This window comes from Bos mutus, chromosome 5 (assembly GCF_027580195.1).
Source record: "Bos mutus isolate GX-2022 chromosome 5, NWIPB_WYAK_1.1, whole genome shotgun sequence".
NCBI lineage: Eukaryota > Metazoa > Chordata > Mammalia > Artiodactyla > Bovidae > Bos > Bos mutus.
This window is the reverse complement of record NC_091621.1, coordinates 4,286,388-4,301,235: the sequence shown is the minus strand read 5'-3', so window position 1 is coordinate 4,301,235 and position 14,848 is coordinate 4,286,388. Positions and strand designations below refer to the sequence as shown.

General features: G+C 42.1%; 1 protein-coding gene across 2 annotated transcripts in view; it reads left to right on the top strand.

Annotated features, from left to right (window-relative positions):
- The window catches only part of RFX4 (regulatory factor X4), a 153,652-nt gene that overhangs the window by 126,113 nt on the left and 12,691 nt on the right, over positions 1-14,848 (top strand). The window lies entirely within an intron of this gene.

Genomic DNA, 14,848 nt, shown 5'->3' with positions numbered 1-14,848 from the left:
AGACCTCACAAGGAAGCGGGGAGCTGACACTTGATTTTAACTGACAAAGGTATTACAGAAGGGCCTCTGGGCAGAGGACAGTGTATGCAAATGCACGGGGGCGGGAAGTGTGGGACCCTTTCAGGGAATGGTAAACTGGCTAAAATATGGGGGGTCATGAAGGCGTGTTTTAAGCCTGGGAAGGTAAATTCAAGTCACATCCCACAGGATCTTGCATGCCAAGATGCTTGAAAATGGAAGAAATGTTACAAGGATAATCATAGCTAGTTGTTAATATTTAAGTGTTACTTTACCATGAGCAAAGGACCCTCAGCATAATTCTTTTACTCGATTACAAGGTAACTATTGTCCCATTTTATGGAGAAGGAAAAGTAAAGGGTGGAAAAGAGTTAAATTCCCAGTCCTGGCAGGCACCAGAGTCAGCAGTTGCCATAAACAAATTTATTCATTCGGTCATTCAGCAAATGTCCTAGCTCTCAAGACTTGTGGAAATGATATATTGTATGTGGAATATGCAGTAAGTGTTGGGTAATACATAATAATGAATAGAGTGCATGTGTGTATGGGTGTGTGTTTGTGTGCACCTCTAGGTTTTCTCATGTGGTTAGAAATATGGGAATTAGATGAGGTAAGAAAAGTCAAAGTGCTTGGTTAACAGTGCAGCACTATCTAGACAGAAGCGGTTAGTGTTCGGATTGCCTATAAGATGAGGGCTGTGGCCAAGAGTGCTGTAGGAGTTCAGAGAGAGGAGCAGACCCTGTCCATCCCACCAGAACCCTGGGCAGGCAGGAGGGAAGCCTTTGGGAGAGGGGTGAAACTCAAAGGCAGCCTCAAGATAAGAAGGACTCAGCTAATAGAAGAGTGAGCACACAGGAAAGAAAGGCAGAGACAACTTTCTGCCGGATGGGCCTGGGTGAGGGTGGGGGTGAACAGACCAGGCTGCGGAGTGGAGAGCTTGGTAAGTCTGTGATAATAATTCGTTATCTTTCCTTTTTTATTTTTAAAATATTTCTTGGCTGTGTCAGGCCTTAGTTGTGGCATGCGGGATCTTGGTTAAGGTACACGGACTCTCCAGTCATGATTTGTGAGCTCAGTAGTTGCGGCAGCTGGTCTCTCTAGTTGCGGAGAGTGGGCCTAGTTGCTCTGCAGCATGTGGGATCTTAGTTCCCTGACAAGGGGTCAAACCTGCCTCCACTGCAATGCAAGGTGGATTCTTAACCACTGGACCACCAGGGAAGTCCCTCATTATCTTTTCCACCCAAATCTGCTCTTCTACTCTGCCATTTGCCCCAGTACCAAATCTGGGAATCAGCTCTCCTCTCCCTCAACTCCTCCTGGATTAGCTAGGGTAGGCTAAGCCACAGTAACAGACCCAAACATGGCTGGAGTTAACACGATGGGAATCCATTTCACACAGGGTATCTCAGTCAGGGAGGAGGCTGTCTTTAATACAACCATTTGGAAATGAATGTTCCTTTCATTTGAAAATGAATGTTCAATGTGGGGCTCCACCATACCCCAGGGCATTGCTTCTCAAAGTGTGGTCCATGGAGCAGTGGTATGAGCATCACCTTGCGACTTTTTGGAAATGCTTGTTATCAGAGCCCATCACAGACCTACTGAATCAGAAAGTCTGGGCGGTGACTTTCCCGGTGGTCCAGTGGCTAAGACTCCATGCTTCCAATGCAGGGGGCCCAGATTTGATCCCTGGCCAGGGAACTAGATCCCGAACACCACAACGAAGATCAAAGATCCCAAGTGCTGCAACTAAGACCTGGATCGGCCAAATAAATAAATTTTTTTTTTTTTTTAAAAAGAAACTCTAGGGTGGGGCCCAGCCATTTGCTCAAGAAGCCTCCAGGTGATGGTGAGGCTGACTAGTTTGAGGACCACTGGCTTTGGGCTTTGTTAAGTCTGCAACCAGCTGAGAGAAATGGAAAGTGGACCTGAAGGAGGAAAAAGCCACTGATAGAAGCCCTGGCCTGAAGGCGGCACGTGCCACTTCCACTTACATTCTCTCAGTGAGGACTTTGTCACATGGCCTCATGTACCTGCACACAGAGGTGGGGAATGTGGATAGTGAGCCCCCAGGCGGGAAGAGGGACAGATTTGGGGGAGACAGATGGCATTCTCCTCCACATCTCCCAAGGCCAGCTGTTCTAACCCAGAGCTTGACTGACCATTCCTTCCAGTGCACTGCTGCCACCAGGTTCAGGCCTTCCCTACCCCTCACGGGCGTCCACAGTGACTCTGGAGCTGCATTCCCTCCAGGTTAGAATCTTGCTCCAGACCCTCATAACGTGGGCTTAGTTACATCACAGTTCCAATTAAAATACACTGGGAGTGAAATTATGTGTTTGTGAAGATCAAATAGGATGAGATTGTTGTGTTTAGGTCCTGTCTTTTATCTGTTCATTCAGTCACACGTCTATCTATCTATTCATTTATCCAATAGATACTGTGGCAGACTTTATTTTGGGGGGCTCCAAAATCACTGCAGATGGTGACTGCAGCCATAAAATTAAAAGACGCTTACTCCTTGGAAGGAAAGTTATGACCAACCTAGACAGCAGATTAAAAAGGAAAGACATTACTTTGCCAACAAAGGTCTGTCTAGTCAAGGCTATGGTTTTTCCAGTAGTCATGTATGGATGTGAGAGTTGGACTGTAAAGAAAGCTGAGCGCTGAAGAATTGATGCTTTTGAACTGTGGTGTTGGAGAAGACTCTTGAGCGTCCCTTGGACAGCAAGGAGATCCAACCAGTCCATCCTAAAGGAGATCAGTCCTGGGTGTTCATCGGAAGGACTGATGTTGAAGCTGAAACTCCAATATTTTGGCTACCTGATGTGAAGAGCTGACTCACTTGAAAAGATCCTGATGCTGGGAAAGATTGAGGGTAGGAGGAGAAGGGGACAACAGAGGATGAGATGGTTGGATGGCATCACCAACTCAATGGACTTGAGTTTGGGTAAACTCCGGAAGTTGGTGATGGACAGGGAGGCCTGGTGTGCTGCAGTTCATGGGGTCGCAAAGAGTCAGACACGACTGAGCAACTGAACTGAACTTATCCAATAGATATTTCTCAAGTGGCTTCTATGAGCTAAACACTTCAGAAGTTGGTGATACAAACAGGTGAACTGTGGTGCCTACCCCTGGGAGTTTATTGTTAGATGCCAAGGTTCTGATGGGGCTTCTCTGATAGCTCAGCTGGTAAAGAATCGGCCTGCAATGCAGGAGACCCTGATTCAATTCCCAGGTTGTGAAGATCACCTGGAGAAGGGATAGGCTACCCATTCCAGTATTCTTGGGCTTCCCTGGTGGCTCAGACAGTAAAAAATCTACTTGCAATGCTGGAGAGAGACCTGCATTGGGATCCCTGGGTTGGGAAAATCCCCCAGAGGAGGGCTGGCAACCCACTCCAATATTCTTGCCTGGAGAATCCCCATGGACAGAGAGCCTGGTGAGCTACATACAGTCCATGGGGTCATAAAAATTTGGACGTGACTGAGGAACTAAGCACAGCACAGCACAGGGTTCTGAAGATCAAGACAGTAGTTATAACATAATGACTGCTGAATTGGAAGAAAGGTCAGAGTTAAGGAGCACAAAGCAGGGCCTCCAGCCTGTACTTGAAGGATCTGGGGAGCCAAATAATGAGAGAAAAGGTATTCCAAGCACAGGCTTGGAGTCAAGAGACAGCATGTAATTTTCAGGGAACTTCAAGTATTAATATATACCCCAGGAGACTTTTGTTTAATTCTTTCCCAAATGTTTCCAGAGACAGAGCTACTTAGAGAGGAAATGAGCAGATGCTTAAAGCCTATAAGGTGCCTGCCCTCTTTTCCATGTTGCCAGGGACAGAAAACATGCTAACCACCCCAGTGGCCCTTCGTCAGGGACAGTTCAGGAGACGGGTTCTTCAGAGCAGTGATGGGAAGCAGGGTTGTCCGTAACTGGCATTAGATGGAGCAGTGATTTCACTTTGGGTCCACAGCTGGAGAGAGTCCTCCTCTTCAGTGGAAATTTCAATGTGAGCATCACTACATTTATTTACATATGTGTGTGCTCAGTCATGTCCAACTCTTTGCGACCCTTGGGACTGTAGCCCACCAGGTTCCTCTATCCACAGGATTTTCCAGGCAAGAATACTGGAGTGGGTTACCATTTCCTTCTCCAGGGTATCTTCCCCACCCAGGGTTTGAACCGTGTCTCTTGTGTCTCTTGTGCCTCCTTCATTGCAGGCGAACTCTTTACTGCTGAGCCACAGGGGAAGCCCTTATTTACGAAGATGCACCTCAAATCGCATTTAATTTTCTACTTTGAGGACGAAGAATTTGACTCCCTCCCACTTCCCTCCCATTTTTCCCTCCACAGTGGGTTGCTGTAGTTCCTGCTTAGAAGGCTCAGGAAGAAAAGTTGTGCAGAAAAGAACAACTTTATCCGCTGAAAATAAAATGGGATGAGAACTTGAGCATTGTTCAAGCTCTGCTGCTGCTCAGGGGTTCTTTGGAGGCTGGAATTGGGGGTCTCCTTCCTCAGGAAGGAAGGGCAGTGAGAGCACCTAGAAGCCACTTACCTGAATAATCCTGCCCGTGCACACACCTCTCCCCACCCCCCATCCCCCACTGCCTGGCAGACAAGCACGTCAGTCAGCCAGTGATAACATCCATACTTCTAAAATCAACAGGGAAATTATGCAACTGGGATAGCTGTGCATTATGAAGCAGAAACAATTTGAGTGGAATCTTTTGGTCAACGTAGCGACAGATCAAACAAGAAGACTCCAAGGCAGTAAGGGGAAAGAGGAGTGTGAAGGAAAGAGTTCTAGGATCTCATCATCTTTCTCAGCCAGCTCGCAAGTCTGCCGCTGGCTTTCTTTGTACTAATGTGGAGGCCTCGAGGTATGGCAGGTGTGATAGTCAAAGGCACAGGAATATCATAAATGTGTTGAGAGATTTCTGTGCAATGTGTTCAGGCGTCGTAAAAGTAGCTTCTTAGAAATACAAATGTGAAACAGGTTCTCCTCAGATGACTGTAACCTTTGAAGATTTTGGCACATTCCAGCTTTGTTCTCAGATATCTCCAGGGGGCATTAAAAATGTCATCCTGTATAAAACTATCTGTAATATTTTTCTCAAGTACCACTTTTGAAATACTCCATTGCTAAATTGGACTGGACCTTGGCATGCATTGTGGCTCATGGTCTTGGAAGAACCACAAGCATAATTTCCTAACAACATGTATGGTTTTATAGATTCTATAATATAAAGCACGAGTTATCCATGGTATACACCTGAACATTAGGAAATCTATTACAGTAGGCTTAAATTTGGGAATATGTGTATTTTCTGAACAATATTGTACATTATGAAATCTTTTAAAATGCATTTGTCATGTTTTTTTAACTCAGCATATGGTTTTCATGCTCAGTTTTTATTTCTATCTTTAAATGATTGCTTGATTTATATACTATTACTTTCCAAAAAGTGGTTAAAATTTTTAAAAAAAGCAAAACCATTTTGTTTTTAAAAGGACCCAAACCAGGAAGCAAGAAGTAAAGAAGTAGAAAAAATTAAAACAACTCTTGGGTGAAACAGCTTATTAACATCTTAAATGAAATTTTGTGTGATTCAGTGACTCTGTTGGGCTTCCAGCACTCTGAATATCATTGCTCAGATGATGTACATATTATCAAGTTCAGCTCCTTGAGTATTAGAGCCAATCAGGTGTTTGCAGGTCTTCCACAAACCAGCATCTCACTGTTGATGGACACTTCCTCATTTTTTCAGCTGTGTAAAAGAGAACAGTATTATGTCTGCTTGGTGAGCACAAAAAGAACATTAATTCATTGCACATAACCTTTGGGGATCCTTTGATACAAGGAATACAAAGTAGGGTGAGAATGAGCTATGACTCACTAGGAAAACCACGTCCCACCTTTATCTGTATGTAGTGCTCTGTCCATCCCTATATGGATTTCTAAATATGTTTTTTAAAAAGATTTATTTACATATGTATTTCTGGCTGTACTGGGTTTTCATTGCTGTGCCCCGGCTTTCTCTAGTTATGGCAAGCAGGGACTGCTTCTCCTTACAGTGCACAGGCTTCTCACTGTGGTGGCTTCTCTTGTTGTGGCTCGTGGACTCTATAGAGCACAGGCTCGGTAGTTACGGCACACAGGCTTAGATGCTCCGTGGCATGTGGACCAGAGATGGTCCTTTGATGGACCTCCTGGACCAGAGATGGAACCTGTGTCCCCTGCATTGGCAGGTGGATTCTCAACCACTAGACCACCAGAGAAGCCCTAAATATGTTTTAAGATGGTATTTATTCATTGTTTTTAAAAGTCAGAGGGAAAAGGAAAGGCATATCAAGCACCTCGAATTGCACATGATGCACGGCCAGTTTTGACTGGGTATGTCAGAGTCTATGGCAATGCCTTGAGAGACTGCATAAATGGTTCCATTTTAAGATTTCCACAAGGCAGAATCAAGCCCATTTATCCTTTTTTTCCCCCTAATGTTGGTGGCATGCCAGCTCCCTCATGACCCAGCAAGGTTCAGAAACCTTAGCTTACTTTAAGGAAAACTGGCGCTTCTCCTCCTGAGGAGCATGGCAGGTGGTTCCAAACTGAGCAGCCCACTTAACATGACACTGGGCTGCAATTCTTGAATGTCTTTAAAAGCAAAACGTTAAAATCCCACTCTCTCCAGGTCAGGCCACGGAAGAATTCTAAGAGCTCATTTATAATGTCATTTTAAGTATGCCCTCTTTCAGCAATGACAATAAAAGTTAACTATTAAACTCATGTTTTCAACTTCCCATCATGGGTTCCCTACAACACAAAACCAGCAAATTAAATCACTGAGATGCTAGGATGCCTAAAGAAATAGAGGCAAATTCCTCATAAATAGCCCTAACTGTAGAACATCTGGCCTGCCCAGCTGCGTTTTCTCTGCATCCGTTGAGGATGTAACAAAGATAACTGGCCCCTAGTCTTTCCAAATAACAAAAGCTCAGTTATTCTGAGGGAAGCCGAAATGAGTGGGAGCTGGTGGTCACCGCAGCCCTGCCACAGAGCCGCCTGACTCACTCACAGAACTCAGAATGGTCCCTGCCAGTGAATTCCTCCTCTTCCATCCCTGTTGCTTCCTTTTCTCTAAAGGAACAGGATTAGGAAATAGAAGCTGGCATTGAAAATAGATTGTTTAATCTGCCCCTGACTTCACACCACCAAGGTCTTGGCTTCATTTTGGGATCTTTAGATATGTTTGTTCATTCATTTGGTCATTCATTCAGCCACAAGTAATTCCATGTCTAATCTGTGCCGTGTCCTAGGGTACAAAAGTGAAGGAAAAAAAAAAAAAGAACAGGTGCAGTTGCTGTCCTCATGATACTTATATTCTAGTGGGTAAGAGAGTCAATATGGAAGTTAAGCATCAGGTAACTATATAATTTCAAATGGTCATAAATGCTATGGTGGCACCATCTTAATTGGGTGGTCAGAGGGGGCCTCTCTGAAGATGTGACATTTGTCTGAAACCTGAAGTGTCACAAGGGGCTAGCCACATAAAGACTGGGGAGAAGAAAAGATCATTTTAAGTAGTAGAGTACAGCATGTGTACGGGTTTGAGGCAGAAGAGAGCCTGGCATAGTGAGGACTGACTGGTGGGTATAAATGAGGGGGAGGGTACAGGAGAGGAAGCTGCAGAGATGCACAGAGGCCAGGTCATGAACCAACTTCTCTCTCTGGGAGCTGATTCATTTGCTGCCCCTCATCAGTTTTGTCAGTCTCATTTTGGCCACGGAACTATTGGTAACGTGTAATTCAAACAGATGAGCTTTTCAACTTAGAAAATATTCTTCTTAAGCACAACTACCTTTAGGATAGATGATAGCCAGTGGGGGTGGAGTTAGATGTAAAATCTTTCTCTTCTGAGTTTTGAATGTTATGGGAAATGTTTGTTTAGTGTCAAATACTCTCAAGCAATCCTATCCAAATAGAACTTTCTGTGATGATGGGAACTCCTTTTTTTTTTCTTTAACCTGAGCTGTCCAAAACAGTAGACACCAGTCACTTGGGGCCACTGAGTAACTGAATGCAGTTAGCACAATGAAGGAACTGAATTTTTAATTGTATTTAATTTTAGTGAATTTAAATTTCTACTGGCTACTGTATAGGGCAGGCAGCTCTAGAATCTAGATGTACTTCTAAGAGCTTATTTCTCAGGAGGGTACTAAGAAAGGCTTAGGTTGGCCCAAAACCTGAGCAACATCTGTGATGGTTCATAGAAGCCTTGTGGGGAAAAGGTTCATGTGATTTAGTCCAAGACCTGAAGGAAGGGTATGGCCAGATAGACTAGGAAGCAGTTTAAATGTTCACAAGTCTGTACCGGAGTCACAACTTGTGATCTATAACGGCCCCGAACATGTGAAACACGTGATAGGAGGCATGTTTCCTGGAGGCTCACTGCTCAGAGTGTGCTCTGTGGACCAGAGCATTGTCATCATTTCAGTTCAGTTGCTCAGTCGTGTCCGACTCTTTGCAATCCCGTGGACTGCAGCATATCAGGCTTCCCTATCCATCACCAACTCCCGCAGCTTGCTCAAGCTCATGTCCATCGAGTTGGCGATGCCATTCAACCATCTCATCCTCTGTCATCCCCCCTTCTCCTCCTGCCTTCAATCTTTCCCAGCATCAGGGTCTTTTCCAGTGAGTCAGTGATGCTATCCAATCATCTCATACTCTGTTGTCCCCCTCTCCCACATTGAATCTTTCCCAGCATTGGGGTCTTTTCCAATGACTCAGTTATTCACATCAGGTGGCCAAAGTATTGGAGTTTCAGCTTCAGCATCAGTCCTTCCAATGAATATTCAGGACTGATTTCCTTTAGGATGGACTGGTTGGATCTCCTTGCAGTCTGAGGGATCACTTAGAATCTTGTCATCATTTAGCAGCTTGTTATACATGCAGAATTGATGGCTCAACTCCCAGTCTCCCAACCAAATCAGATTTGCATTTTAACAAGATCTCCAAGTGATCCAAATGCACACTCAAGTGTGAGAAGCAATTGTTACTGTTGGGTTCTGATCCCCCTCTGCCACTCACCTGACCAAGTTTTGGGCCTCAACTTTCTCACCTGAAAAAGGTGGTAATACTACTTACTTCAAAAGGTTGTTGTGATGATTCAATGAATCAATATATAAAAAGAAACTAACGTGAGGCCTGGTCTATGTTGGATGATCATTCATTCATTTATTCATTTAACAAATTCATTATTGATTTCCTATTATATTCTAACCATCCTCCCTGTCCCGAGGCACCCTCTTTTTAAAGCAACCCCTTACAAGAAAAAAAGATCACACATATAAAAAATGCAGGGAAGAGGAATGTTTTATTGAGGATGGGAAGGAAGGAAAGTATTCCTCTCCAGTAGTTACAATATTATCACATGGACAACAACTATCATTACAGCATTCTCAAATCCTATAGGATCTTTAGAGGATTCTCAAAGATCAAGGACATTCACCACTATTCTCAGACTTTTAATTAGAGGTGGTGGACCGGGGAGGGGAGAAGAAGAGAAAGATACGGAAATAAGACAAACAGGGAAGGTTTGTTATTGTTTTACCAACAAATAAAAAGCATTAGAGCTGTCTTAGAAATGAGGCACAAACTGTTAACTGCACAGATTTTCTTTTATTAGTTTCCTTGAAGAAGCAGCAGCAGCAATTCTCACTGGAGGTCCCACCGGTAGGAAAGGGAATGCAAGGGGTGTTCTTTTCTGCTCCCTAGGCAGAGAGGGTTTCTCACCCAAGCCAGTAGGTGTTAATCTGCTTAAGCCTGCCTGAGTGGATCTGTTAGCTTGCTGGCACATGGCCATTTAGGGGTTTTGTTTCCCAGACCACAGGAGCCCATTTTTCCAAGAGTTCCACTAGGTTTTTGTTTGATAATGTCTATTTCTAGCAGCATGTACTCCTTCAACAACAAATTCAATGGAACAAAAATTTACTGAACACCTACTATTTGGCAGACCCTCTGTTGGGGATACAGAGATGAATAAGGAGCAGTTGCCGTGCTCCAGAAACTCACACAAAAGTAACTTCTGCATTCTCTCAGGTGATGGCTATTCTCACTGCGTCTTCCTACTGCTTGAGGGTGGGTGGGGGGAGAAAATCCTTTGGCTTCCTTGGTTGCCCCTTTTAAATACCCACTGACCTCACTCTGCTCTCCTGAGGGCCCAGGGGCTTGAAGGGTTAATTACTTGCTTGCTGTGGCTGGTTCATTGTTTGCCCAAACTTCTCACCCCCTCCAATTCCGTTTCTAATTGTGAAATTTGCTTAATATATTTTAATAATGCTTTTCTTTTCACAGAGGCAATATACATTCTTTATAGAAAAATACAGATAAACCAAAAGAAGATAAAATATTAAAACCGTTCTCAGCAATAACCTGTTTTTAATAAAAAGGGTACTTTAAATTATAAGTTATATGATTTTATATCAAGTTCAAAATACAGAGGACAGCAGTCACCCATAATCCAATCATCTGAGACACAGGCATTTTATTTATTTATTTTTCCTTCCAGTCTTCTTGCATTTATTATAAATGACAGCTAGCATATAGCCTGCTAAAGTCATCATTATCTTTGCAGGGGGAAATATGGTATTGATGTCTAAACAAGAAAGGGGTACTTTTAGCTGTACTGGTGGATAAGGATTTTGTGATTTTGCAGAAAGACATGAGTTTAGAAGTTTACTCACTGTTAGTTAAGTCATTGTTGCTATTCAAACATTTCATCCCTAATGACAGAATCTGACCCAAGAAACTTGTCTTCTTTGGAATCTGAAATGGGAAATAAAGAAATGTTTACTTTAATAAAATCTGATATGAGACTTCCCCGGTGGTCCAGTAGTTAAGACACCATGCTCCCAATGCAGGGGGCCAGATCAGGAAATTAAGATCCTGCCGATGGCATGAAACGGCCAAAAAAAAAAAAAAAAAAGTCTTATAGAAGAATACCTGAGTTCAAAAGAGTGCTTGAATAACATTAAAAGCCTACCACGTGCCAGGCTCTTTGACATATATTATCAGAGTTAATCCTCATAACAGTTATACAAGATAGGTGTATCTATTGCTAATTTACAGATGATGAAATAAAGGCATATAAATTTTAAGAGGCTAGCTCAAGATCTGACAACCAGTGCGTGGCAGAACTAGGACCCAGAGCAAAGAGACATTATGGTAGAATTCCACTTTTAAATGAAAACCTTTTCTTTATCTTCCCAGAAGAATTTCAAGATAAAAATGGTCTGCTGCAGAAAGTACAAGATTGGAGGACCAAAGTTTTCTCTTTTCAGTTCAGTTCAGTTCAGTCGCTCAGTCGTGTCCGACTCTTTGCAACCCCATCAACTGCAGCACTCCAGGCCTCCCTGTCCACCACCAATTCCTGGAGTTTACCCAAACTCATGTCCATTGAGTTGGTGACGCTATCCAGCCATCTCATCCTCTGTCGTCCCCTTCTCCTCCTGCCTTCAATCTTTCCCAACATCAGGGTCTTTTAAAATGAGTCAGCTCTTTGCATCAGGTGGCCAACTGGAGTTTCAGCTTTAACATCAGTCCTTCCAATGAATACCCAGGACAGATTTCCCTTAGGATGGATTGGTTGGATCTCCATGCAGTCCAAGGGACCCTCAAGAGTCTTCTCCAACACCACAGCTCAAAAGCATCAATTCTTCTGCGCTCAGCTCTCTTTATAGTCCAACTCCCACATCCATACATGACCACTGGAAAGACCATAGCCTTGACCAGATGGACCTTTGTTGACAAAGTAATGTCTTTGTTTTTTAATATGCTGTCTAGGTTGGTCACAAGTTTCCTTCCAAGGACTAAGCATCTTTTAATTTCACGGCTGCAATCACCATCTGCAGTGATTTATTTCACCTTAAAAATGACCTCCGTTTAACAAGTTCTTTAGTCTTCCATGTGCCTAAAAGGAGGTGTCTAATCCTATTCCCAGTACCCTTCAAAATCGGTTTAATCATTTCTATTGTATCAACATTCTAACACTTATCAGAAATTAAGTTGATGAATTTATTATCACTATTAGTGATTTCTTAAATTACCCTTTTTTATTCTCACCATCTCATAAAGTTCCTAAGCCTCTTGAAGGTTTTAAATTTTGTCAGGTTCTTTCCCCAATCCCTAGCACTTTCAAGGTATCCAATTAAAAAGCAAATTAAGGGAATTAATAGTATGTATGGACTAGGTCAACATTAAGGTCACTGTCTAATAATCTTCAAAAAGACCTGGGTAGGTGGAGCCCAATAATCTCCTTACATTTGTTTAAAGCAATTTGTTGGATCCTTAACACCTGTTGAGTTGAGTCTTGAGACGTTATTTGGAGAGCCCATTGGAGCTCCATCGCCTGAGCTTTCTTTGTCCTCTCTCTGTTCTTCAATCTTTTTTTTCTTCTTGTTTTCCCTTTCTTTTTTCTTCTTTTAAAAAAAAAATTTTTTTTATTTTAATTGAAGGCTAATTACTTTACAATATTGTAGTGGTTTTTGCCATACAGTGACATGAATCAGCCATGGGTATACATGTGTCCCCCATCCTGAACCACCCCCCAACCTCCCTCCCTATCCCATCCCTCAGGGTTGTCCCAGTACACTGGCTTTGAGTGCCCTGTTTCATGTATTGAATTTAGACTGGTGATCTATTTCATATATGGTAATATACATGTTTCAGTGCTATTCTCCCAAATCATCACACCCTCACCTTCTCCCACAGAGTCCAAAAGTCTGTTCTTTATATCTGTGTCTCTTTTGCTGTCTCGCATATAGGGTCATTGTTACCATCTTTCTAAATTCCATATATATGTGTTAATATACTGTATTGGTGTTTTTCTTTCTGACTTACTTTACTCTGTATAATAGGCTCGTTTCATCCACCTCATTAGAACTGATTCCAATGCATTCTTTTTAATAGCTGAGTAATAGTCCATTGTGCTTATGTACCACAACTTTCTTATCCATTCGTCTGCCAGTGGACATCTAGGTTGCTTCCATGTCCTGGCTATTGTAAACAGTGTGGTGATAAACACTGGGGTACACGTGTCTCTTTCAATTCTGGTTTCCTCAGTGTGTATGCCCAGCAGCAGGATTGTGGGTCATATGGCAGTTCTATTTCCAGTTTTTCAAGGTATCTCCACACTGTTCTCCATAGTGGCTGTACCAGTTTGCACTCCCACCAACAGTGTAAGAGGGTTCCCTTTTCTCTGCCCCTTCTCCAGCATTTATTGTTTGTAGACTTATTGATAGCTGGCATGAGATGGTACCTCGTTGTGGTTTTGATTTGTATTTCTCTGATAATGAGTGATGTTGAGCATCTTTTCATGTGTTTGTTAGCCATCTGTTACGTCTTCTTTGGAGAAATGTCTGTTTAGTTCTTTGGCCCATTTTTTGATTGGGTCATTTATTTTTCTGGTATTTAGCTGCATGAGCTGCTTGTATATTTTTTAGATTAATTCTTTGTCAGTTGTTTAGTTTGCTATTACTTTCTCCCATTCTGAAGGCTGTCTTTTCACCTTATAGTCTCCTTTGTTGTACAAAAGCTTTTAAGTTTAATTAGGTCCCATTTGTTTATTCTTGCTTTTATTTCCATTACTCTGGGAGGTGGGTCATACAGGATCCTGCTGTGATTTATGTCAGAGAGTGTTTTCCTCTAGGAGTTTTATAGTTTCTGGCCTTACATTTAGATCTTTAATCCATTTTGAGTTTATTTTTGTGTATGGTGTTAAAAAGTGTTCTAGTTTCATTCTTTTACAGATGGTTGACCAGTTTTCCCAGCACCATTTGTTAAAGAGACTGTCTTTTCTCCATTGTACATTCTTGCCTCCTTTGTCAAAGATAAGGTGTCCATAGGTGCGTGGATTCATCTTTGGGCTTTCTGTTTTGTTTCATTGATCTATATTTCTGACTTTGTGCCAGTACCATACTGTCTTGATGACTATAGCTTTGTAGTATAGTCTGAAGTCAGGCAGGTTGATTCCTCCATTTCCATTCATCTTTCTCAAGATTGCTTTGGCAATTCAAAGTTTTTTGTATTTCCATACAAATTGTGAAATTATTTGCTCTAGTTCTGTGAAAAATACCATTGGTAGCTTGATAGGGATTGCACTGAAGCTATAGATTGCTTTGGGTAGTATACTCATTTTCACTATATTGATTCTTCCAATCCATGAATATGGTATATTTCTCCATCTATTTGTGTCATCTTTGATTTCTTTCATCAGTGTTTTATAGTTTTCTATATATAGGTCTTTTGTTCCTTTAGGTAGATTTATTCCTAAGTATGGTGTCTTCAGGGTTTTCTATGTAGAGGATCATGTCATCTGCAAACAGTGAGAGTTTTACTTCTTCTTTTCCAGTCTGGATTTCTTTTATTTCTTTTTCTTCTCTGATTGCTATAGCTAAAACTTCCAAAACTATGTTGAAAAGTAGTGGTGAGAGTAGGCACCCTTGTCTTGTTCCTGACTTTAGGGTAAATGCTTTCAATTTTTCACCATTGAGGATAATGTTTGCTATGAGTTTATCATATATGGCTTTTATTATGTTGAGGTATGTTCCTTCTATGCCTGCTTTCTGGAAGATTTTTATCATAAATGGATGTTGAATTTTGTCAAAGTCTTTCTCTGCATCTATTGAGATAATCATATGGTTTTTAATCTTTCAATTTGTTAATGTGGAAGAAATAGAAAATCTTAACAGACCCATGACAAGTATGGAAATCAAAACTGTAATAAAAAATCTTCCAACAAACAAAAGCCCAGGACCAGATGGCTTCACA